General features: G+C 35.8%; 1 pseudogene; it reads right to left on the bottom strand.

The window, feature by feature from the left end:
- Window positions 1–9664: 9664 nt before the first annotated feature.
- On the bottom strand, window positions 9665–26783 carry LOC149252070 (cytochrome P450 750A1 pseudogene; annotated as a pseudogene).
- Between the last annotated feature and the right edge of the window lie 1198 nt (window positions 26784–27981).

Here is a 27981-nt window from a genome sequence, read left to right as displayed (position 1 = left end):
TTTTGAAATTTATATAATGTAGTTATGCCTCTTAATTTGATTCTTATTAGTTATACAACATTTCCATTTCGCAAATAGATTCATCAAAAATAAAAATGTATTTCAATATAAATTATATTGATAATATATAGTTTTTTATTTTTTATTTTATATTTATAATTATTTGCTGAAATTAACTAAGGTGTTATTTCTAGCTTTTAATATTTAAATTTATTTTATAATTTTTTTGAATTCTATATTTAAATTTGGAATATAATATTCATGTTTTCAATACTAAAATTATTTTAATATTAATATACATATTTTGCATTCCATATATTTCTTTTTTTTATGAGTAATGGTTCTTTTATTATACCTATATTCAATACTAATATTTATTGTGCCTATTATGGTTCATTTGCAACGTTTTGCATGCCAAAACATGGAGGAATAAATGGCAATGTGGACGAATAAGAGCGAGGTTTATTGGCTGCCTTTCAAATTGTCATTAAATATTTATTGATATTCATCACTATCTCGTTAAATATTATTTTTTATGCTTTATTACTCTGCACTCCATATAGGATTGTGACGTGGAGGAATAAGTGAAAGGTTTCTTGGCTAAGCATTTCAAATTGTCATTAAATATTTTTTGTACATGTTATTCATCACCACTCCATCTATTATAAGCAAAGCTGAGCAACATGGAGGAATAAGAGAAAGGTTTATTGGCTAAGTATTTCAAATTGTCATTAAATATTTATTGTACATGTTATTCATCACCACTCCATCTATTATAAGAAAAGCAGTGCTCCGTGGATGCATGCATTTCTTAGTGCTTGGGTTGTTGTAATTGTTGAGGTGAAGTGATATCCAATTACAGTTTACTGGAAGGATTACTAGAATGATTTTAATTGGCTTCTCTCAGCTTCTATCTGCTAAGAAAGGTCCACAATCTTTTGGAGTCTTCCTTTTCTTGACCTAGGTTGCTGATTAGAGTTGTATAAAATAGTTTTTAGTCTTGTAGTTAGACATGTGATGCTTATAGACCTAGTCTTAGAGAGAAAAGAATTATTTTTCCTACTATTCTTCTAGGTTAAAATGGTAATGGTAATAGCAAGAAGTAAAATTCCTTTATCATGAGATTTCTTGAATATATGTATTGATTGTCTTTGTTGGTATAGCCATTAGAGTAGTTCAAATTTTAAAAAATGACTTGTTAATATCTCTTATTCTTTCCCCCTTGACAACTCCAAAAACCAGGTTGGACTAGGGTTGTTCTGGACTTGCCCTCTGCCCTAGGGTGTTTAGCTGGGTTGTCAGGGACTTGCCCTTTGCCCTAGGGTGTTTATCTAGGCATCATTTGCCTCGTTTCTGGACTATTCTTGAACCAACATCAGTTGATACTCTAAGGCTTAAAAAATGTGGCTTAACTAGTGTGCTCACAAACCATACCCTTCAATACTTTTGTGCATATTTTAAGCTTTCAACATTAAACCCGGATCAACTATTTATGAGGTTTTCTATATTTCCTCTAGAACCCATAATAGGGAAGACATTTTTTTACTTTTAAGGAAAAAATCCCAGATATTTCCTATCATAATAAACAATTTTTAACTCTTTTCTTTTCTTGTTAAAAAAAATGCCATTATCTCAGTGCTATAACTTAAATGAATTTTCTTCTTTGTTTTGTACCAATGCTACTATCTCAAAAAATTTCATTCCTTATTGCTACACAAAATACTTCTGTAAAGAATTAAATTCCCTTTCTTCTATGACAGAAAGGTTTACTTTAACATAATAACAAACATTTTTCATTATAATGTGCGTTCTTCTATAAAGGAACCATAAGGAGTTAAACGTCACACATGTACTTATCTGTCCTAGCTAGTATCCCACGAAGATTAATGGGGAAGGACAGTACCATGAGACTAGAAATCAGATCCAATTTTCTCCAAAGATTTCTCCCCCGAGATTTTTCTCTTTTAGATAGTTTAGAAATGCAATTTTGATTTAGCTTGTTCATGATCCTCAGGACCATACTACTCTAGTCTAGAACTCTATACTCAAGGATTTTTTTCCAAAAATTCCACTAACTCTATATCCAATTTTCTACTGGATCTATGTCCATCTCAAAAAATCATTAACCTTAACCTCTCAAAGTCTTGCCAACTTTCACAACTTCTTATACAAGTTATAAGCCCAAGTCTTATTCTCTCTATCTTCCAGCCATCATCTATCACTAGTGGATATTTTCCAAATCACATGGGGTTTTATTTCTACATAATTAAAAATATATTTTTAATTTTTCTTATTTTTGTTTTTGGTTCACTTACTACCGTTCCATTATATATCGTTGTTGCTCCAAACAATGATCAATACTTCTCTGAAAATGAGTTAACACTCCTCAACAAGATATATATTAATGCTCATATTAACGTTGCATTGTATCCCATGCACAATTCTATTGCCATATCAACGAATGCTCTCTAAAGTTGTTTATACCACGCTACGCTGCTCTCCAATGTTGTTTATCAACCCCTACACTTTTCTCCATTATTAATATATACAATATGGTGCTCCAATACATAGATAAAATAATGTTTTTTTTTTTTTCTCTACAAATACTAAATTCTATTAACTGTAAGGCAAAATATTTTTACATAGTATCGAGGCTTGGAAGCGCTCGACAGAACAGAACTGCCCCTTTACAAACATAAGCTAGGGAAACCAGTTACAAAGATCAAGAAACCAGATAACAGACATAAAGAGAGACATGTTTTGCCGAGAAGGAGAACTAAGCCAGCACAGAAACACAAAATTATTGCAAACCAGCACATAATGTGTCACCAAATCCCCATCTGGAAGCCAAAAACAGTAGGACAATAGCACTGAACCTTGACCGCAAGCCTGAAACAGTAGCCGAAACAAAAAAGGAGGCAGTCCCAGGTGGCGCTACTTCTCCTTTGCCGGGCCATGGTTCTTCTTCTCAGCCAAACCTGCATCACTAGTCTTCAGACCTTCATTACCGCCCAAGTCACTGCCAGGGATTGCCATGGCATGGCCTGCTTCGCCATGGGTCCCTTCCTCAGCAGCAGGTCCTGTATCTTCAAGGGGAGGAAGATTTTTGAGAAATTCCTCCTGTTTAGACTTCTCATTTTTCCAATTCTCCAAGCTGTCTTTGTCCGTGGAATGCTCACTGCTTTGGGAAGGATCAGGGGCTATGCAGGCGAGAGGGGAGACCTGATTTTCCTCTTCCGAAAGAATAATGGTGATGTGAGCAGTGATAAGGGGCCTATGAAAATTACTTTGAAATTTAAAGTGCATGGTTTGGAAGGCACTGTTCGGAATAGGCTTACGACCAGAGCTTAAAGATGGCCCAGCTTCATGGACGGGGGAGGGATTGAAGGGTTCCGACGCAGTTTCCATAGCATGACCGACTGGGGGATGCAAGCGACTGTCACGATGCCCCCCTGAACGATGCCTCTTGCCCAAACGAACCATGATGACAGACAGGAGGTAGGGCGCAAATGGATTATGGACGGGAGAACCAACAAAACAGAGTCGATTGTGGCGAGAGGGATGCCCAATAGAACTTGCAACCAACAATACAATATAACAGAACTTACAGAAGACCACAGAACTTGCAGACAACAACACAATGCATGAATCCAGAACAGGGGAGAAATTACCCTTGATAAAGTTGGCTTGGAGCTCGCGGCAGTGAACCAGAATTAGTCCATCACCAACAGCCTCCGCAAACCAGGTTCCGTTGCCGAGCGACTGAGCACAAGGCATGGTGAAATAGCTATGGAGCAGCATGATTATAACTGTAGGAATGTTGCGTCGATCAATGCAGAGCATAAATGCGAATCCGCCAACCGATCCAGCATTAATAACCTTCCCCAGCTCGCGTGAGTTTAAGTCCCGGGAGGCCACGCTGCTCTGCAGCTGGCAGTACCGGACATTAATTCCTTGCATGGGAAACAGTAAGGTTGATGGTGCCACCCGCATCCGGGAATAGATAAAATAATGTTGCTCCATATAAAAAATAATATTACTCCATTAAAAATCGTGCGTATATCATGTTAGGGAACAAAACCCTAATTCCATTTCATACGCAATCCATAGCTTGAGCGGTGCACACCATTGAAAGGTTCCGCCGCAAAAAAATGCAATGGCATAATAAAAGTTTCAGAATATAAATAACTAGCACTAATATATAAGTGGAATGTTGTATTCACATTAAAGTATATTATTTTTACCTGTCATATATTATTTGGTATGGAGTGAAGAATTAGATATATATACATATATAATTTTTTATTTTCGATTATTTTATTACATATGAAGTGGTGACTAATTATATATATATATATATCTTATATTCTTAATATATTTATAGGTACTTTATCTTTATACAAAGTTTATGCCAAATTAAAGTATATTATTTTTACATGTCATATTTCATCTCATATAAAGTGGTGACCATTTAATTATATATATATATATATATATATATATATATATATATATATATATATATATATATATATATATATATATACAAAGTAGATTTCAAATTAAAGTGAAAAATTGAAGTATTTTATTTATGGTACCAAATTTGGGGTTACATGGGAGTAAATATGCATATAATGAAACCCTATTGTTAATTAAAACCTTCAATGATATCTCTAGGTTTTGGGTGGTGATCAGAACACCATATTTTCATTATCAGTGAACTAGGTGGTTCAATTGTATGTACTATCATATAGATTTTGCCTATAATATATCATCATGCTTTTTTCTTTACAAAGAAAAAAAAAAGCATTCAATACACCAAATTTTAATAGAAGTTGTCTATTATATGTACTAGATTTATGTAAAACATTTTTTTTTACTTTTTAAATAATAAAATATATTTTATGTAATCCAAAAATTAGAGCAAAAAAAAGGCATAGAAAAGCATTTAGAATTTAGTTCATTTAGATTTAAATACAAATATTAAGAATGGATGTCAAAATTGTGTTGATAGTGAACTATCTAAAATTTCTTATTAATTTAATTTTGTGTTTTCAATATAAAATATATTTTATATAATAGATTTAAATAATAGATTTGGTTCATTTTGATTTATGTGTTAAAATTTTGTTCATTTAGATTTAAATAAATAAATTGAGAATCCATGTAAAATCTATATTAATAATAAATTATGTTAATTTCTTATTAATTCAATTTATTGTATTCAATATAAAATCTCTAGAATATATTAATATCTATTTTGTATTAATATTAAACACCAATATTCCTTTTAATGTTAATTGATAATAATAATAATAAAAATAATAATAATATTTACATATTATTATTATTTTTAATATTATTATTAAATATAGATATTAATGTTAAACATAGAAATCTATGTAAAATATATTTTGCATCTATACATTGATGTGAATATTTTTTTATGTAAATATTTTTATTAAACATTGGACTTAATAGCTTTAGCTTTATTTTGGTTCATTCATGTGAGGATTAAAATATTTGGTAATTTTATATCATTTGGTTCATGTAGTATTGTGTTAATTTATAACATTAGGTTTCCATGTTTGGGTTTTTTAACATTAGAAAAATTGGTTTAATGTTAATATTTATATTCAAAAAGAAAATTTGATATTGATATTATAACTATATTTGTATAAACATTATAACATTAATAATAAGCATAGACCTTATAGCTTTACTACCATTAATAATTTTGGATTATAGAGATTAGGTTTAAAAAATTGTGGACTTTTGTTACGTGGTGTAATAATGTTATGATCGCTCATTTGATTTTATACAATCTGTATATGTGAAGTTTTTTGGTATGTGTAGATGGTAAATTATGTATGTATGTTAATTTTAATTTTATTCAACATTAATTTTTTTTGTTGATATCAAATGTGTTTTTCTTTTTTCTGTTAGGTGATTTCATTGTTTTCTCCCTTTATTGGTTGTGATAAAATTTAGCACTTCTTTTAAGAAATGGAAGAATGTTTTGCAAAACCTTCTTTCTTATTACATTGCAAGCATGTCTCTACAAAAGAATTTGGATTAGGTTCCTTTCCTCAATACTCAAGACAATATTTTACTAATTAAAAAAATTGATGTGACAGTTTAAACTTAAAGATGACAGTATATTCTCGTCGTTGCCACAATATCAATGGATGGAATTCATGCCACTAACTTCCCTGCATATCTAAATCACATGATTAAACCTTATTTAAATTAATTTTTTACAAAGCTTGATTAAAAATTTACGAGGAAATTTGTTAATTGACACCTATCAGTATTAATGAGAATGGGAAGACTACAAAACATTACGCTTGTCATAGTAGTGGAAAGGTGTATTTCCAAAAAGATGATTATCTATTTCAAAACATTGATAACATGTGTCCATTCCAAATAACAAGTGTTCATCAATTTCACTAACGTGTCCATCAATTTCACCCTTTCATGTTCTTAATAATAATAATTTGTAGAGAGATAACTTGAAAAAAACATTTTTTTTATACAAATAAATTCTTTTTTCATTCAGCTTTATAACTTAAAAATTAAAGGTGCGGTACTGTGCAAAATTTGTAAAACATTATAATAAATGTGAAAAAAATGTAATATTCTAATTTTTATTAGACTAATTGTAATTTAGGATTTTGAAATTTATATAATGTAATTATGCCTGTTAATTTGATTCTTATTAGTTATACAATATTTCCATTTCGCAAATAAATTCATGAAAATTGATAATGTATTTCAATATAAATTATATTGATAATATATAGTTTTTTATTTTAATTTTTATATTTATAATTATCTGTTGAGATTAATTAAGGTGTTATTTTTAGCTTCTAATATTTAAATTTATTTTATGACTTTGAATTCTATATTTAAATTTGTAATATAATATTAGTGTTTTCAATACTAATATTACTTTAATATTAATATACATATTTTGTGTTCCATATATTTCTCTTAGTATGAGTAATGGTTCTATTATTATACCTATATTCAATACAAATATCTATTGTGTCTGTGATGGTTCATTTGCAACGTTTTGCATGCTAAAATGTGGAGGAATATATGGCAACATGGAGGAATAAGAACAAGGTTTATTGGTTGAGCATTTCAAATTGTCATTAAATATTTATTGTTATTCATCACCATGTCGTTAAATATTATGTTTTATGCTTTATTACTCCGCACTCCATGTAGGATTGTAACCTGGAGGAATAAGAGCAAGGTTTCTTGGTTGAGCATTTCAAATTGTTATTAAATAGTTATTGTACTGATTATTCATGACCACTCCATCTATTATAAGCAAAGTATTGCTCCCTAGATGCATGCATTTCTTAGTGCTTGGATTGTTGGAATTGTTGAAGTGAAGCAATATCCAATTACAATTTCCTGGAAGGATTACTGGAACCATTTGAAGGGGATTCTCTCGGCTTCTATCTGCTAAGAAAGGTGCACAATCTTTCAGAGTCTTTCGTTTCTCAAGCTAGGGTGTCGACTAGAGTTGTATACAATAGTTTTTAGTCTTGTAGTTCGACATGTGATGCTTATATACCTAATATTAGAGAGAAAAGAATTATTTTTCCTACTATTCTTCTGGGTTAAAATGGTAATGGTAGCAACAAGAAGTAAAATTCCTTTCTCTTGATATTTCTTGAATATATGTATTGATTGTCTTTGTTGGTATAGCCATTAGAGTATTTCAATTTTTTAAAAATGACTTGTTAATATCTCTTATTCTTTCCCCCTTGACAACGCCTGGCAGAAGGTTGGACCAGGGTTGTCCGGGACTTAGCCTCTGGCCTAGGGTGTTTAGCTAGGCATCATTTGCCTCGTTTCTAGACTATTCTTGGACCAACATCACTGGATTTTAAGATAATTAGGCATTTGAACTCATAGAAGCTTTTAAGATAATTAGGTATTTGAACAACCTACATAGGGATAAATACTTTGTGATAAGTGAGAAGTTGCTCCTTTTAATTAACCAATAATAAACTCATTTCTTTATAAAAATAGAATTAAATAATAATAATAATAATTAAAATTTAACATGTAATTATTAATAATTTCAATTTAAAATTATAAAATTAGTATATTAATATTATATTAATTAAAATCAAATATAATTTAATAAATAATTAATTTAGATTTTCACTTTTTGTTAGAAGAATTGGGAAATGCTAACCACCCGATAGCAACACACAACCCATGGGTGAACTCAAGAATTTGAATCTTGTAGAAAATGGAACATAATACTTCATTTTCACAAATATCGCCAATCAAAATACCTCTCAAAAGATGATTAATTTACATTATTAAAATATTTAAAAAATTTAAATATTATTTTAATATTAATAACTAAATATCTTAAACTTATTTAAAATAATTCTATATTAATTTAATTCTTATTTTAAAGTAAAATACAATATTAAAAATGGAAAATTTATTTTATTTTCCTTAATAATGTATTTATTATTGAAACTAATGGCTCGATATATCAATAGCCTGATAAATTTTAGTACCTTTTACTTAAATAAATGACTTCTATTTAATAACAAAGAGCTCATGGCTCAACATTGCATGTACCAAATAGCTCAGAGCTTAGCACCGGATGTAGCAGACAGCTCAACACCAAAAGGAAATTGAAGAGAAGAATATGCAGCCAATTTGGGCAGTGGCATGTACCATATAAAATTTATTTTATTTTCCTTAATAATGTATTTATTATTGAAACTAATGGCTCGATATATCAATAGCCTAATAAATTTTAGTACCTTTTACTTAGATTTTAGTACCTTTTACCTAAATAAATGACTTCTATTTAATAACAAAGAGCTCACATCTCAACTTTGTGTGTACTAAAGAGCTCAGAGCTCAGCACCGGGTGTAGCAGAGAGCTCAACATCAAAAGGAAATTGAAGAGAAGAATATGTAGCCAATTTGGGTGACATGTACCAGGGCAGTGTCATGTACCAGAGAAAGTTTAGGGGATTGTGGTTGCCATGCCTTTATCTTGGTCGTAGTTTTTTAACCACACATAGGTAGGCGTAGCACCGCTACCCGATTTCTTTTCACCAATACTCTCAAGTACGAACTACGCTTAACATTCAACACTTAGACTATTTTTCAACTTTTACTAAGCATTCATCCTTTTAACACAGCAAAAATATATTCATCATCATTACGATTTACAAACATATGCACAACAGAGACAATCTTCTTTTAATGGGAGGGGAAATTCCCTGGTTAGATTCTTCCCAAATAATAATAATAACACACTTTTATAAGTATTTTTATACAATCACAACCTTTTGCTAGGAAACCCCAAGTCACCTCTACACTTCTGCCAATTTTTAGTTTCAGGTTATCGTTCAGGGTCGCCCCACCCTGGGTCACCCTTCGTTCAGCTTGCCCCTCGGTTTGTTTGGGGTAGCCCTCGTTCAATCGCGCTCCTCCGTCGTTCAGGGTTGCGCTCTCGTTTAGCAGTGCCCCTCTATGCAGCGATGCCCTTAGCAATTCGCCTGTCGGGCATATGTGCCCCATCATGCAGCGACGCCCTCAACAGTTCACCCGCGGGGCAAACATTCCCCACTACAACTCGGTTGGGTAGGCGCACCCCTCTGCGGCTCGTCTATGGGCAGACGCGCCCCTCCACAACTCGTCCGAGTAGGGTCGCCCCACCGTAGCTCGTCCGGGCAGGGTCGCCGCTCCGCAACTCGTCCGAGTAGGGTCTCCCCTCTGCAACTCGCTGGTTCAGTTTTCTGTTTTCGGCTAAGTGTTGCGGTCCTCGTTCTGCCTGCACTTTCGTCCCTCTTATTTGTTCGGCCTTTTTGCTTGTCCAAGTCTAGAGTATGCCTTGAACTTTCTTTTGAAGCTTAAACTTATGCCTTATCTATTTCACACGTTCACCAATATATATGAACTCTCCAAGTGATAAGGTGGGTCAGCCTACCCAGGCCGGCCATTTAATTCAGCCACCACACCACATCTTTACGTCAGCTCACCCCAATACGTTGGCTCGTCGGGTCCACCTACCCAACCATGCACTGTATAATCTTTGCATCGCAATGTTCAATACTTAGCCATTTTTTCGACTCTTTGGTTTTTCAACTCTCGAGTTGGCTTGTCACAACTCGTGTCCTGGGCGTGTTTAACCAACCGACCAACTTGTTGCACACCAACTTGTCCCATCATCGCAAACTTTCGTCACACATGACTCGCTCGCTCACCGACTCATCGCACCCGGCTCATCGACCACCAACTCATCGCACCCATCTCGTCACATTTAACCGAGAGTGTGTCGCCGCAACTCATCGCACGCATGACTCATGGGCATGATAGTGGTCGTGGAGGACTCGTTGACAGTTCCTAGACCTATTAGGAACGTTGGAGTAATGCTCTAAGATTACTTGATTACCTAAAATTATGTAAATGTTGTATCACAATATGGTTTATATTCCTAAAGTTTGTGCCTCTCTCCCTCCGGAAGAGGACAAGTAAGTTGTCAAAAAATTTAATTTTTTAATTGGAAAACAAAAAGTGATGTTGAGATTTAATAGGGTGAAGAAAAGTTACTATGACATTTGAATTAAAACTTTAGCTTTGATGTGTTGATTCGTGTGCATCCACTAACACCGAACAACATATTGGTTGCTATAGTCCTTTCTGCTTTATGAAAGGGACTAATAATAGGTCCACTTTTGTTATAATTTATAATAGTTGATGAAGGTAATATTATAACATATTTAATTGGATCATTAATTAATAAGTTATTATATTGAAAATTATTAATGATATTGAGTATTTCACTATAGTGTAAATTCAAGGTTAATTTAATTTTTAAGCGTAATCTATATATATATAGATATAGGTGAATTTTATTACTTACAAAAGTTTAGGGTTTACATTATGAATAAAAATAATCTTATGCTTTTCAAGACCATAATCAGAAAAAGGATTACGAAGACAATGATAACTGGAAACAAAAGGAATTACAAAATTTGAAATATAACTAGAGTCTTGGTCTAAGATACATTTCCTAAAAGTATTTATATCATAAGACACACAAAATATCGACATGAGATAACTATGGTAAGGGATACAAATATGAGGAATTCTCGGAGTTTTAATATATGGGGGTCTTAATCTCCAACACATGCACGGGATGTTGAGCAATAGCAAGGGGAGAAATCCAATGACAACTACAAAGGAGTACTTGGGTTGCTAGCAGAAATTACAGTGATAGCATGATAGCTTGACTTATGGAGGGCACTGGATCCAACACCAACAAGAACAACCATTAAGGATCCCATGTCTTATTTCATTTGATCCTTAATGTTGTGTTGGCCACCCATGTTTTTTACTCTAAATAGCTTGGTTTATTTGAGTGGTCATGGACTTAACAAGGATAGAAGTTAACATTTTGATAAATCTAAAAGGTCTATTATCCACAAATTTTGATCTCCCTTAAACCAAAGTGTGACTAAACTTAACCTAAACAATATTACAAATTTTTATATAAAACCGTTTTAAATCAATACAATTTCAAATTAACAAAATTTAAATTAAAATAATTCATTTTTAAATTTAATTAAATCGGATATAAGAAACAAATTAATGAAATATGTAATTTTGCATTATTTAATTTGTATTACATATTAATTCATTCTTATTAAACGATTAAACGTGTACATCAATGGACAAGAACGCCCTGTGTTTTTTCCCAGCACAAACCTAACAACAATGTACAACAGTCTGCTCATTTGTTCGCAGGTTAAAGTTGTTACGTTGTGGAGACTGATGACTTCAATTTTTTACGTATCAACATCAACATTTACCGTTTGGGAAGAAATCTGAACAAAATCTGAAAAGTAATAGTTGTCGTTGAATAAATTGTGCCCATCGACAATTACTCTGGAATTCGTTGTCAATCTTTCGGTCATGCATATATATATAACACATGACGGAACCCACCACGATGCGTGATGGCACTCGTTTTTTAAAATGTACCCAAAGTAAAAATAAAAAAAATACTCTCAGATTTAAGTTATCAAAATGTTGTATACGTTAGTGTACAAAAATTTTACAATTATATATATATATATATATATATATATATATATATATATATATATATTTAATATATTTTTATTAAAATAATACTAATAAAATTATATACAAATAAATATGATTAATAATTTTCATAAAATTAAATTATTTTATTTATTAGAATTTAAGGTTTTCTACTGAATCTTGAAAAAAAAAAAAAAAATTACGTAGAAATGGGATCAATATATTAAGGTTTTGTGATCTATATCTTGAATAATGAGAAATATTTTGGTAGAAATCACATCAAAGTATCAAGATCCGATTTTTTAGATTTTCAAAACACATCTACAAAATATTTTTGATGTGATTTCTACTGAATTTTTTTATCATTATTTTATTTGTATCTAATACCATTCATTAGTTTTCAGTTCTAAATAAATAAATAAATAATTTCTATGTAATGTTGTTATTTTATTTTGTCTACTTTTTTAAGTATGGGATATTATGAATATTGTAAGGAGAATATTTTTTTTATTTGTATAGAAATTTAAAATTTAATATAATATATATAAGTGATTAGGAAATAAGTTATAGTTTATGGGTGTAATTTAATTGGCAATCATTGTATTATGAATTATTGTGTAAACCATGAGATTAAATGTTCAAATTCCTCATGAGTCACGGCAACAAAAATAAATAAATTAAGAAGTAAATTATATAATTGAATTCGGAGATGCAATGACAATCAAGGCAAGGAACATGTTGACATCATCTCACTCGGCCAAAAAACCAGGAAACCTTTATTAATTTAGATTATTAAAATATTTAAAAATTAAAGTGTTATTTTAATTTTAATAACTATATATCTTAAATTTATTAAAATAATTCTATATTAATTTTATTCTTATTTTAAATTTTTTTTAAAAATATATGTTAAAAATAAAAATTTTATTTTATTTTCCTTAATAACACATTTACTATTGAAACTAATGACTCGATATATCAATAGCATGATAAATTTTACTACCTTTTACTTAAATAAATGACTTCTATTTAATAACAAAGAGCTCACTGCTCAATGTCGCGAGCCATGCATCTACCACCTTTGCTCTTCTGTATTTTGTCTTAGCCACATGGTGTCCCATTCATGATATGGTCCTACACAACATCAATATGCATTAAACTTTGTGCGAATGTGCTGCCATCTCGCACATTTCTTCAATCAAGTGGGAAAACGGCAGTATGCCCCCCCCGAATGAGTGCAAATGCACAACCACCAAATCAAAATCACATTTGTATGCTCTGTAAGAAGGTAAGTGACAAATCAAAAGAAAGAATGTTGTGCATGGAATACACCATGAGCGAGGGTTTGTTAACACACTCTGCCAAACGAGTTTCAAGCTTAAAAAATGTGGAATACATCCACCACCTTCGTGTTTCTTTATTCTACTTAATCATATGACATCTCATTAATGATATAGTCTTATAGACCATCAATATGCATTAAACTTTATGAAAATGTGTTGCCCCATCTCAATTCTTCGGACAAATAAAAGAGTAATAATTTTCACTACCCTATCTATTTCAAAAATCAACCTTTATACAACATATCTTATATTTATTTATTTATTTATTTATATATTATTAAAGTATTTTTGGGAGCTACGAAATTAGCTTATACTCTAAAAAGAAGTCACTAAGTGATATCTAAACTATCCCTAAGAAATGAAACCCTCAGATTTATTTATACTTAGGCTATAAAATGATCTCATATAATCTCTTTAAATATAATAATGCTTTCATATAATCTCTCTAAATATAATCATATAGTTCATCACTACCTAAGTCTTAAAAATTCAAATCTTTCCACCATTATAGATTTAATGTTATCGTTATCGCACTTTTTAACAATAGGCCCTGTTAGGGTGACGCCATTATCTACCCTAATCATTTTAAACGTAGATTTCACTATGAAAAACAGAGTTTTGATTTTGATTATTAATCTTGTTTGGATTCGAAATTTGATAAACCAAAATAATTATGGCCTCTCTCTATCTTGGAGGTTGAGGACAAAAGGTAAATATATTCTTTTAAAGAAAACGAAAAGAATGTTCTGCGCTGTCAAATGCTAGCTTATAAATGCCGAAAGTCTACTGGAAGCGGCCATGGTGGAGTATTGTTATAGGAGCGCGCTTTCCACAAGAATATTATGTATAAGTTCTTTAATTTAGTTCCGACGTGTAAATTTGAGTTTTCATTTTTATTAAGTGGGGTCTTAGTTATATGAGGATTTTAAAAACAGTAATCGTATTTTATAAGTGACCAGACAGCTTTTCCACTTAATGTGAAAATAATGTTTTTGTTTAATTAATTAGTTTGTGTGTGGAAGAAATGGTTTTTTGTAATTATTTATGGTTTATTTATGGCAGGAAATGGTCTAACTTAACTGGGGGAGAAACGATATGGGATGGGAGAGATAACAACACTGGCATGTTTATAAATATTTTTGTGTAACACTTCATGTTGTATGGATAATTAACTTATTCTATTGTTTTATTTTTACTTTTACTTATTGTTATGATTTTGTCATCATATGATCAATAAGAACATTAACTTTCTGGAATAGTTAAGGTGGTTATTCTCTTGTTTTTTCAAAAAGAGAATTCGAGGAAGGCCCAGGGGCTGGAGAATTAAAGAGAAGAAAGTAATAGATTGGTCAAAAGGAAGAGTGCTGCCATCAGAAACTCCTTGAGCTGGGTGAAATACGAGATCTGGAGAGAAGTTATGAGGGTACGTGATTTGATGTCGTGCAGTAAGTCCTGACGCTTCAAGATACCCAAATTAAATATAAACCTTATAAATATTGTTTGGAGGAGGAAGAGCTCGGGGAAGCGTCTGGACATCATTTCCAGATTCGAGGCTGGGTGGAGAGATCTTTCAAAAAGGTCTGAGGTTGTTCAGATGACGAAAACAAATAACTCTGATTTAGTTTATTAAGTTTTACTTCATTCGAGTATACAGTTCTGTGGTTACGAATCGCTTAGTTGTTATTATGTAATGCCCGAATGCAAATCTATATATGCTAAAATAAGTAGAAATATATTAAAGGGATTGGTACATTGCATAATACGTATAGCCATAGTTTATTGTTACAAGATTTATGACCTGATATAAAGAATACTAAAACTTGCATCATAAATTTTACAAACAATTTCAAAAAAAGAAAAATAGTAAGCATCTAGGTTCTAGCATAACTGCAAAAGGCATTAGTTTCATGACACTCCAAAGTGTGGAATTACTCTAAGGCCCTGTAGCCTTCGCTAAGAAAATACTCTGACCAAACTGTCAATAAAAACTTAAGCCATTTCATACAGAAAATACAAGAGCACAAACAAATCAAGTTCATTACATGCAGAGTAAGCACAAGAAATCCCCCATATTTGATATTTATATAAACATTAATCGTAAGACTGGGAAGAACCATAAAGAAACTATAAAGGAAATAAAATCATTGAGTGGAGCCTAGCCACATTTAATGTCTAATAGAAAGATATATATATATATATATATATATATATATATATATATATATATATATATATATATATATATATATATATATATATCTATGACACTTGACCGCATTCATTGTTTAATAGCAAAACATTAATAAATATAAAAACTGTATGAGTCTTGCCACATCTATTGTGTAGTCACAGTATTTGAATCATACATTAAAACACAGAATGGATAATTATCCGCAAACGAATTCAAGAAGTTACTCCTTTCATGTACAAACATCAAAAATTAATATAGTTCTGAAATCGAAAAGACATGAAATGAAACCCTAGTGAGGAACCCTATAACACTTGCCACAAGAGAACTGGCAAAGACCACGACCTCCATCACTGGGTTCACTGAACAATAACTGTGATCCAAAACTGAATTGTGTGCTTGAGACCATGTAAGAAGACCAACACAAAACAAGCATGCGACACTGGTGGGATTATTGCTAGCAATATTCATAAATGTAAAGAATGCACAGTGAGGAGTCCTCGGATACCTGCAGGAGAAGGTTACTTGGAGTTAAACCAAATCGCTGAACCGAAAATATTTAATAATTTTTTAGATAGGGGTGGAGGGGAAAAACATATATGTAAAAGAATCCTTGATAGCAAGAAAACCTTGAGGAACTCTGTCATCCAAATAATTTAACAACAATAAGTATATGCGAAATTCATTCAACATAGCCAAACCTATTAGGGTATGATACCACCCTTAACTATGTCAGAACCTCCATCGAAGTAGAGTTTGGCTTGCACTATGGATGTAAACATTGCAGAGGGAAGAGTACAAACATCGCCGCAACCGGAACGCTACCTCAAAAAGCGAAAAACGACCATTGAGATAGTCAAACCCATGCTCAACTTGGAAGAAATGAAATGCAGGTTCAGTGAAGGCTAGGAGTTGAGTCACATTGGGTGGTTTAGCCATTCAAAACCCTCACCTTAACAAACCCCCGACTTGTTGATTCTCTCCATAGGAAAACCATTGTTCGAATGTCATGAGTTTCCGAACGGAGGAGGTAGGCGGTTACCTCATTCCTCCTTGTAACGTCCTACGGTTCTGCCCGAGGTGCGATCGTGGACGAGCGACTGGTTGGAGGTGTGAGCTGCGGTTATGCGACGGAGGTATGCGATGGTCTCTTGGTTATGCGACGATATGCAACAAACTTATGCGACAATAATGAGGAGCGAGCATATGTATATATGCATGAGAGCATGGAACGAAACGTTGGAAGGCTGACCTACAAGGAGAGCAAAGCTGACATGTAATGGAGCGTTTTTTGATGGCGTAGGGGCTTGGGGCAAGTCGACTGGGCAGCCAGACTTAGCCCCACACTTGCATATATATTGCCATACGTGGATTGGCATTGGGACATCATTCATTCGATGATCATTCAACACATCTTCGCTAAGGAGAGGAGTGCGCAACTCTAAGTGCGCAAAGACAAGAGGGGAAGGCGCAGATATCTCATGCGCCCATTCTTGGGCTAGTCGCACGGGTGGAAGGTGTTGCACTTGGTATTGGGTGAAGGTGCAGGCAAGAGCGCCCGGTGGTTGGGTGAGGCGTGCACGATGAACGTGTGGTGCCCGATTTGTGCTAAGTCTTGGCATGGGTGTCTTGGTGACTCAGGTGAGCGCCCGCCCATCGTGCAAGTGTGCACGAAGGTGAACGAAGGATTGGCAAGTCATGCGGCGACCGTGCCGAGGTGCCGATGAGCTAGGCAACTGAGTTTTGCCTTGGATTGTAAAATTGGCTAAGTATGAAACTTGGTGCTTCCAAGTATACTTGTAAAAGCTTGTAATATTGAAGATTGTATAATATATATTTCGGGCAGACTCATTTTTCAGGGAGTTTCCCCTCCCTTTATACTGTGCAATTTTGTTCTCGTTTATAATTGTCGTTGATAATGAATGTGTATGGGTGTTCACTGGTATAAAGGATAACGTAATAATACTTGGTTGCAAAACACAAACTAAGTAGGAGTAAGTGGTTAGGCGTAGTCCATGAACATAAGTATTGGTGAAAAGAAAGTGTTCGGTGGTGCCGCACCTCGCTAAGAGTGGTTGAAAGACTACCGTCGGCTTGGGGGCATGACAGTTGGTATCAGAGCAGCTGATTCAGGCATTGAAGGTTGAAGCTACTACACACCTTCACCGAAGTGAAGTTGGTATTAGAGATCAGTTGGAGCTGGTGAGCAAGGTTGCTCGTGACAAAGTGCATGTGTGTAGACACTTGGAAATTGAGGACAGTGAAGCAGGTACTTGCAGGTGAAGGAAGTTGTTTCACACACAAGTGGAACAAGAGTTGGTTCAGGTTGCAGGCATCTTGGTGAAGCTGTTGGATGGTCGAAACTAGATTGCAAAGAAGAAGGAAGTTGTTAGCAATGGCAGCTGAATCTCTGGCTGGGTCTAGTCACGGTGTGCAGGATGCTACTATAACACTTATGGAAAAGGTGTTGGTGAGGATGGAGGACATGGAGAACTTCTGGACTAAGAAGATGGACTTGTTCGATAAGGAGCAAGAGGCCAATTCGAAGATGAAGGAAGAGCTTGATGAACTCCGGACACAACACGAGTACACTGATCTTTTGTGTACACAACTTGAAGTAAGGGTCAAAGAGGTTGAAGAAGCAAGAGACCAGGGTCTTGCAGAGATCGTGGACTTGAAGAAATCTCTTGATGAAGCTAGAGATGAGATCGCGGTGTTGACGAAGGCCGTGAGGCATAACTCAGGTGGAGGAGTGCCTCATGTGAAATTCAAGGAACCAAAATCTTATGATGGTACAAGGAGTGCAAAGACTCTTGGCAAATTTCTATGGGACATGGATCAATACTTGGAACGCTTGGGTTTATCTGATGATGAGACAAAGGTCAAGGTAGCTGCTCAGTTCTTGACAAAGGATGCTAAGATGTGGTGGCGAAGGAGGATGGATCAGATTGCCAATGGAAGTGCTGGTGACATTACTTCGTGGGATGACATGAAGAAAGCTTTGTAGGCTCATTTCAGTCCTCAGGATGAAACGTGGGAAGCAAGGATGAAAATAAAGTTCATAAAGCAGACCAGGAACCTTCAGACATATCAGCGGGAGTTTGCAAGTGCAGTTCTGGAACTTCCTGACATGGCAGAGAGAGACAAGGTGTTCAATTTCATTATTGGGTTGAAGCCTTGGGCACGCAATGAAGTGAAGAGGCAGAGGATTAGAACACTTGAGGAAGCTTTTGCTGCTGTGGACAGGTTGGTGGAGCATTATGATGAGACTTCTGATGATCGGAAGTAGAAGTCCGATAAGCCGAAAGAGAAGAAGAAGGATGATGCTTCGAAATCGGATGATAATTCGAAGACGAAGAAAGCCTTGAAGTGTTGGATATGTGTTGGACCACATACGGTGAAGAATTGTCCTTCTAGACCGAAAGTGGCTGCGATTGCACAATCTAATGCGAAGAATGAAGAAGCTTCTGTGGGGATGATGCAGATACTTGGTGTTGCTGCTGCTACAGAGGTGGTCTCTCGGAGGGATCCTGAGAGGAACAGGTTGGAGTATGTTCGGATGAAGGTTGGAGGTGCTGACTTACTCACTATGGTGGATAGTGGGGCCTCTCACAACTTCATGAGTGAAGATACTGCGAGAAGAATTGGGCTGAAATTTGTACCGGTGAAGGCACAGATGAAGACATTGAATTCTCCTCTGGCTGAAGTTCTTAGTGTAGCTGAAAAAGTGGACACAACACTTGGTGAGTGGACAGGGAAGGTCGACTTCACTATAGTGCGGATTGATGACTATGAAGCTGTGCTAGGGACGAAATTCATGAAACAATTTGAGGCTATGATTGTTCCACATTTGAAGAAGTTGTACATTTACGATGGAAGGGAAGATGTACCCATTGGTGTTCCAACCATTGGTGTGACCAGACCTGATTGTAAGTTAGCAGTGATGCAAATGGAGGATGAGAAGTGAATGGAAGACATGAGTAAGCGGTTGTCTGTTGCTAAGGCAAAGCTTACCGAGCAGTCATTGGTCATCAGGACACTTTCAGATAGCATCTTGGACTTGTCAAGAAGGCTAGAAGTAGTTGAGGATGATGATGATGATGATGAGGTATATGTGAGGCCGAATGTCCGGGAGGAGGATCGGTTCACTTATCTACAGAGGATGGAGATTGAGGATCCTAACAGATGGATCAAGTTGATTAGTGAGGGACAGCCTTCAGGCTATACTCCCTCCACATCTTCTTAGATGGACAAGAAGATGGGGCTCATTTTTAGCTGCTCATGGCAGTGAGTGCTTAAAAAGGGATGAGAAGATATGATAGATGGTGTAGGGATGGCTTGGCATCAAGCATCATGACATGTTGTCGATGAGATGAGGACTACTTCATGGACCTGAGCATGGCTTACACTTCTATGGAGATGGATTCTTGATCGAGTTGAGGATGTGACAGGATGTTCTGAGAAACGACTGATGGTGGCATGAGGATGTGCATTCTCATGGTTTGGGCATGACAGTTGGATTAGCTACCCAACTAGTTCGAGTCATGAGGGGATCCAGTGTACAAAATGATGTTACTGTTGGGTTGAAGTGTTGACACATGACAGAGATGTGTTAGCATTGTTGGAGTATCATGGCAGCGGTTCACATGATGACACATGATGAGATTGACACGAGATGTTGCAGGAAGCATGTAGCTTGGGATGGAGGGGCCAGCCTTCCATGATGGAAAGCAACATGTGGGGATTGTGACAGGGTGGTCGATGGTCATGGATTGAGATGATCTCTGATGTATGACATACCGATGGGGTGTACACCTTGGTATGGTAATCTTGGTAAGAGATGGTTGTCGGGATGAGGCATGATGGAAACGGTGGTCCTACATATGTTGCAGGGATGTTTGCAGTATGTGGAGTGTGGAGGAGTTGACATCATGGATATTGATGATCTTGGTAGATGGCTACTAGGATGATATGTTGTCGAGGACGACAACAACTTCAGGTGGAGGAGGATGTAACGTCCTACGGTTCTGCCCGAGGTGCGACCATGGACGAGCGACCGGTTGGAGGTGCGAGCTGCGGCTATGTGACAGAGGTATGCGGCGGTCTCTTGGTTATGCGACGATATGCGACAAACTTATGTGACACTAATGAGGAGTGAGCATATGTATATATGCATGAGAGCATGGAACGAAATGTTGGAAGGTCGACCTACAAGGGGAGCAAAGCCGACATGTAATGGAGCGTTTTGTGATGGCGTAGGGGCTTGGGGCAAGTCAACTGGGCAGCCAGACTTAGCCCCACACTTGCATATATATTGCCATACATGGATTCGCATTGGGACATTATTCATTTGATGATCATTCAACACATCTTCGCTAAGGAGAGGAGTGCGCAGCTCTAAGTGCGCAAAGACAAGAGGGGAAGGCACAGATATCTCATGCGCCCATTCTTGGTCTAGTCACACGGGTGGAAGGTGTTGCAGTTGGTATTGGGTGAATGTGCAGGCAAGAGCACCCGGTGGTTGGGTGAGGCGTGGACGGTGAACATGTGGCGCCCAATTTGTGCTAAGTCTTGGCGTGGGTGTCTTGGTGACTCAGGTGAGCACCCGCCCATCGTGCAAGTGTGCACGAAGGTGAATGAAGGATTGGCAAGTCATGCGGCGACCGTGCCGAGGTGCCGACGAGCTAGGCAACCGAGTTTTCCTTGGATTGTAAAATTGGCTAAGTATGAAACTTGGTGCTTCCAAGTATACTTGTAAAAGCTTGTAATATTGAAGATTGTATAATATATATTTTGGGCAGACTCATTGTTCAGGGAGTTGCCCCTCCCTTTATACTGTGCAATTGTGTTCTCGTTTATAATTGTCGTTGATAATGAATGTGTATGGGTGTTCATTGGTATAAAGGATAACATAATAATACTTGGTTGTGAAACACAAACTAAGTAGGAGTAAGTGGTTAGGCGTAGTCCACGAACATAAGTATTGGTGAAAAGAAAGTGTTCGGTGGTGTCGCACCTCGATAAGAGCGGTTGAAAGACTACCGCTGGCTTGGGGGCGTGACACTCCTGGTCGTGACTCGTCCGTGTGATCGGGATCTTGTCCATTGATGGTAAGATATGTCTCCATATGTACAGAAGGGTCTAGAAGGCATATAGTTGTGGTATATACAAGCGATATATGACAACAAAGCCTCTTGTAGCCCATAATAAAATTAATGACCTTGGGAATCAAAGCATCAAAAATATCAAATTAACATTATACATTAACCTTACCCTTTGTATGGTTGTAGAGGGTACGAATTTTCATCAAGTTCCGCATTTCCTAAGCGCTCTGTTGAATGTGGTAACTTTTTTAAAGTATTTTTTTTTTTATTTTATGTGCCTTAAGTGAGTAGATGTTACATATGGTATCAAAGCATCAAACCCTAGGTTTATGACACTGAGGCTTCTAGGATATATAAAAATATAATATACATTAAAAAAAAAAAAAACTAAGTGGAACTAGGTATGAATGATTGTACAGAGAGATAAAGACAAAGAGAGATAAAAAAGGCAGGGAGCCACAAGAATAGAATGCAGAGGGGTTCCAGACCACTGAACCAGTCGTGTGCGACATATGTAGAGGTCAACCCTAATATGTGGATACAGTTGGGAGAAGAATGTCGTCAAGCCAATGCATCCCTAATCGAAACCGTTCAATAGTTATGTGCTGAGATGACTAACTTGAGAATGGATAATGAGAGATTACGACAAGAACAAGAGAGAATTCTGAAAATCCTGTCTGATCGACAAAACCAATGTGGGATAGACCCTAGTGCTGGTAACGAAGAGAAAATCACGATTTTCCATCAAGGGGAAGATAATGTTGAATCAGAGGAAAGACATGAGGATGATGAAGGACATTCTGGTAATGTTTCTAATCAGCGAAAATAAAAAAGACAGAAAGTTGAATTACAAGGGGAATTTAAAAAGATAAAACCCCCAAATTTTGAAGGTGAATTATAGGAAGCAGTGGAAGCGTGGTTAATAGATATGAATAAATATTCCTAGATCTATTACTATAATGATAAGTTGAAAGCACAGTTGGCAGTTTATAAACTAAGAAGTAAGGCCACCCTGTGGTGGGAAGAAATAAAAATTGTAAGGGAAATTGATGAAGAGCACGTCACATGGAAAGAATTTCAGAAGCATTTCAAAGATAAATATTTGATGGAATGCTATTATGATGAAAAAGCAAAGGAATTCCATGATTTGAGACTAAGAGCCTTAACTATGGATGAATATGTGAAACAATTTACCTCTTTACTACGGTATGTACTGTATATGCCAGAAGAAAAAGCCAAGATTCAACGTTTTATTAGTATTCTACCTAATTTCATGAAGGAGAAGCTGGAATTTGACTATCCAAAATCGATGGATGACACTGTGCGAAAAGCCCAGATCTATTATCAGTAATGAAACAGAAAAGTGTGGCTTCAAAAGGAGGTTTCAACCAAAGGGGGAGAAATTTTCCCCCAAATAGATAGACAAAAATTGCCTGTGGAAGGAATTTGCAGCAAAGAACCTTTAGTAAAATTCCAACAAATAATCAACCAAAGGTCCCAACATCTACTGAAAGTAGACAGACTGAGGGAGTTAATAAGCCTGCCAATAACCAGCAGTAAAAATAGCCTCTGCAGTGCTGGGGATGCGGAGAATCCTATTATTACAAAAATTGTTTGCATAGAGCAAAAACAAAGCATCTTTCGAACATGCAAGAAGCCTCCATGGTTGGGGAGGTGGCAAGGAGGATACCCAGAATTAATGTTACACTTGACGACCACCAAAAATAATACCAACCCACCATGATTGATTGTGAAGGTATGATCGCTAATCAACCTGTCTCTATTTTGTTTGATGTGAGTGCTAGCTTAATCTATGCTAGTCCTAAGATTGTAGAGGCATGCCAACTGCAAAGCAATAAATTTCAAAAACCCTGCTTAGTCCAATTAGCTACAAGGGTGAAGTGAGGGGTAGTTGCAAAAATAGAAAATTTTCATGTGGATATTTCGGGACAACAAATTTATGTTAATTTAAGCATAGTCTCATTGGTATCATATGGTGTACTTGTTAGGGTATGATACCACCCTTACCTATGCCAGAACCTCCATCTAACAGGAGTTTTTCTTGCACTGTGGATGCAACCGTTGTAGAGGGAAGCATAGAAACATCGTTGCAACTGGAACACTCCCTCAGAAAGTGCAAATGACCAGCGAGACAATCAAACCCATGCTCGACTTGGAATAAATGAAATGCAAGTTCAGTGAAGGCCAGAAGTTGGGTCACATTGGGTGGTTTAGCCATTTAGAACCCTCAACTTAGCAAACTCTCAACTTCCAGTGCCTCTCCACTGGAAAACCATTGTTCGAATGTCGTGAGCTACCCGACGGAAGAGGTAGGTGGTTACATCATTCCTCCTGGTCATGACTCATCCATTGGATCGGGATCTCCTCCATCGACACCAATAGAAACCTCGATATGTATAAAAGGGTCTAGAAGGCGTACAACTGTGGTAAATACAAGCGATATATGACAGTAAAGCCTCTTGGAGCCCTTAATAAAATTAATGACCTTCGAAATCAAAACATCACAAACATCAAATTAACATTACACATTAACCTTACCCTTCATATGGTTGTAGAGCGTATGAATTTTCATCAAGTTCCCCATTTCCTAAGTGTTGTGTTGAGTGTGGTAACTTTTGAAAAGTATTTTTTTTTGTTTTGATTTTATGTGCCTTAAGTATATGTTACATATTTTTAGAGACCATATGTTTAACTTCTAAAATTCTGAATTTTTTTACACATTGTTTTTTAAATAATAAAAAAATATAATATCTATATTACCATTAAATGGCAAGAGAGAGTGTCCACTTAATTCAAGGTGAAAATAATGTTTTTGTGTTTTTAACTAATTTATTTATTTATAGGAGAAACAGTTTTTTTTGTAATTTTATTTAAAATCCAATAAATATTTTTAGAAACCATATATTTAATTTATAAAATTCTAAATTTATTTATACATTGTATTGCATTTTAAATAATAAAAAATCATAATATCTAGAAAATTATATTATCAAATTCAAGAAAAAAATTCACTTCATTTATTAGTTAGACCAAACATAAATATATATATATATATATAATAATAAATAAAGATAGTTACTTAGATTAATGGTAATAGAATTATTTCACAAAATCATTACACTAGAGAATTAAATATATATATATATAAAAGAGATAATTGGTAAGATTAATGGTAATAGAGTGATATTACAAAAATCATTGCAATAGAAAATTCAAAGCTTGTAACACAAATGAAAATAGTGTGATACTGATTAATATTTGAACGGAAAAATACAGGGCTAATCTTCTGTCCACCAGATACCTAACAAAAATTGCAAAAGCTAATGCAATCAAGGTAACGCTATGAGCCTAAACTATTTTAGAGAAGCGAGTAGCGAAAGCAATGGTACAAACTAGAAGAGCATATAGCGAAAGCATTGCTCGCGAAAATAGGAAAGCGGCACGGTGCCTTGCCACTCTTAGGCTTCATAACTGTAATAGAGTGGAAAGCTTACCCTCAACGCTGGATAAGCAAACAGCGGAACTTGCCTTGGAATCGAGGCCCCACATACTTCCGTCATATCGAGCTGGGACGGATCACCTTCAACTCTCCAGTTAAAAATGTGCACCAGCTGAGCCAATGTGAGTTCAATCGTGGGAATAGCCATGGCTGCCCCTGGGCATCCTCTCCTTCCTGCACTAAACGGAATCATACTGAAGTCTGATTGATCTGTTGAATTGACATGTTCATCCTTCATGAATCTTTCCGGCTTGTATTCGGAAGCATCTGCCCCCCACACATTGGGATCCCTTCCTATAGCCCACAAATTCGCAATCAACATTGTTTTCTTAGGGATATAGTATCCTCCGACTGTCACAGCCTCTACAGATTCATGAGGAATCGCTATCACCGCAGGTGGGTATAATCTTAGCGTCTCTTTCACCACGCAATGGAGGTATTTCATGCTTGCCCATTCTAAGGTAGTCGATGTCGTCTCCAAACCACCTGCGAGCATGTCCTGCACAAATACGAATTTAATCAGTGCAAAATATTGAAAAAAATAAGTTTAAGAACGAGGATCCTAAATTATAAAAGATTGGCCGAAGCCGGCGAGACATATATACAAGAACAACAGCCTTGACAGTTTCCCGCGTCATTTTGGAGTCGGCCTCAGCTTTCTCGAGCAAAACATCGACGAAATCTTTAACATAGGGCTCTTCCTCTTTCTGGTGATTCGAGGTCGAGGCCATGTGATGAGCAACGTGGTCGTCTATTATTTTCTCTGCAAATTCATTGAATGCTTTATGCATCTTCTTCATGCGCCGTTTGATACCTTGCAGATCAAGCCAATCCAAACAAGGAATAAAGTCTCCGATGTTAAAAGCTCCTACTGTAGATATCAGCTCTACTATTAAATCCTTAAAACTTTCGAAATCGCCACCCAAATCATCGTCAGTAAATTTCCTCCCTGCCAGCATCCGCCAAATTATGTTGGAGTTGAGAGTAGAGATGGCCTTGCTCACATTCACAGTTATTATTCCGCTCTCACTCTCCTCCCAGATTGAACGGATCATCGCAGACACCTCTTCCTCTCGCACGGGCCTGAAGGACTCGATTCTTTTGGCAGTCAGGAGTTCTAATACGCATATTTTTCTCATTTTCCTCCAGTGATCTCCATACTGAGCGAAGACCACATCCTGATAATTGAAAAATATGTATTTCCCAGCGGATGTTAGAGGCCGGCTGGAAAACACCAAATCATGGGTTTTAAGAAAGAGTTTGGCCATCTCAGAAGAAGAAACGATGACAGCAGGGACGGAACCTAAGTGCAGACAGAAAATGGGGCCATATTTGTCAGCAAGGCCTTTAAGAGTACGGTGAGCGGGCTGTACCAATTGGTGGAGATTTCCGATTATTGGCCATGGAAAGGGTCCTGGAGGCAATCTGCCCCTAATTCTTCTCTTCTGCAACAGCCGTATGAAGAGCAAACAGAAAAATAAACCAACAATAGCTGCTGTGACAGCACGCTCGCGGCCTGCCATTAATGTTACAGGTAGACGGAAAGACAGAATAGCAGTAAAAGTATGAAATTCCATATGGAACACACTTTGTAAGAGACACATTGCTTGGAAGGATGAACGGTATGCTATTTAAAGGCACCCCGAGATTTACGAAAGCTCACTTTAGGGCGATAAATTCAAATTTAATATAGACTGACACTGATTTTAAAATATTCCAAAGCCATACGTTGACCCACTGTTCCGGAATAGCAATGATGAAATGGTAATAATCTGCATTAACGGAGAATACATATCGTATAATAGAGTGCATCTATCATAGTGGATAAGTAATCCCCGCTGTTTCTTTGTAGCACAAACCTATGGAGATGGGATTGTAGTAAGCGCAAGTGTTGCTATTGAGACCCCCTCAATATTTGGCCATATTTTGTCTTTGCCTTGAGGCCCAGCCTATTCTCCTGTTGTATTCTGTCATTTCTAAGATTACATTGGGTCGATTGGATTCCTTTCCGAATGGTCCTACGGATAAGTGTGAGCTATTTGTGCTGAAAGTTTGCTGTTAATTAGCTTTTGGGAGAAGTTGAGGCGTTGGGCTCCTCACTATGTCACTTTCAATTTCATTTAGCTCACTAAGACATGGTATCAGTTGATGCAGCGCTTATAGCCATTATCAATTTAAATGGTGCCACCTAAGGCAACTTATAACCTACTAATTTAGTTGAAGGCTTTTATATTTTCTTCTATGTACTACTTTATAATTCTAATATGAGGTATCTCCATGATGTCCTCTTTTAACAATCCCCCAACCTTGATATCTACTCATTGTTAACATCTCAGTGATAGTGATTATTAATAGGGACATGTATCTTAGTTTCAAGACAAACTCATCTACTCTCTCACTTATGCTAAAATCAAGGGAATCTAACCCTACTCACATCTATTATTAAGTCATGCCTTCATTATGCAGAGTCCTCTTAATGGTCGGTGGTGGCATTAAAAGATGTCAAGGTGGTTTCAATATCAAGGTTTTTTGGGGGGGTTTCTATTTTTTCTTCATTTTTTAATTTTATTGGCCTTGTCCTTAATTATTTCTATATGCAATTAGTCTTTTCCTTTTCCATGCAACTATAATTCCTTATTGGGTGAGGCTTCTCCCTTTAGCTTTCCCCTAGTTTTTTCCTTCTTTCTTCAAGCCTTATGAACCTTCTTTTGATCTTGTCTT

Source organism: Pinus tabuliformis, chromosome 7, assembly GCF_031772625.1.
Source record: "Pinus tabuliformis cultivar Carrire ecotype Pingquan chromosome 7, CPIR1, whole genome shotgun sequence".
Lineage (NCBI taxonomy): Eukaryota > Viridiplantae > Streptophyta > Pinopsida > Pinales > Pinaceae > Pinus > Pinus tabuliformis.
The sequence above is the reverse complement of the archived record's forward strand: the minus strand, read 5'-3'. Positions and strand labels throughout refer to the sequence as shown.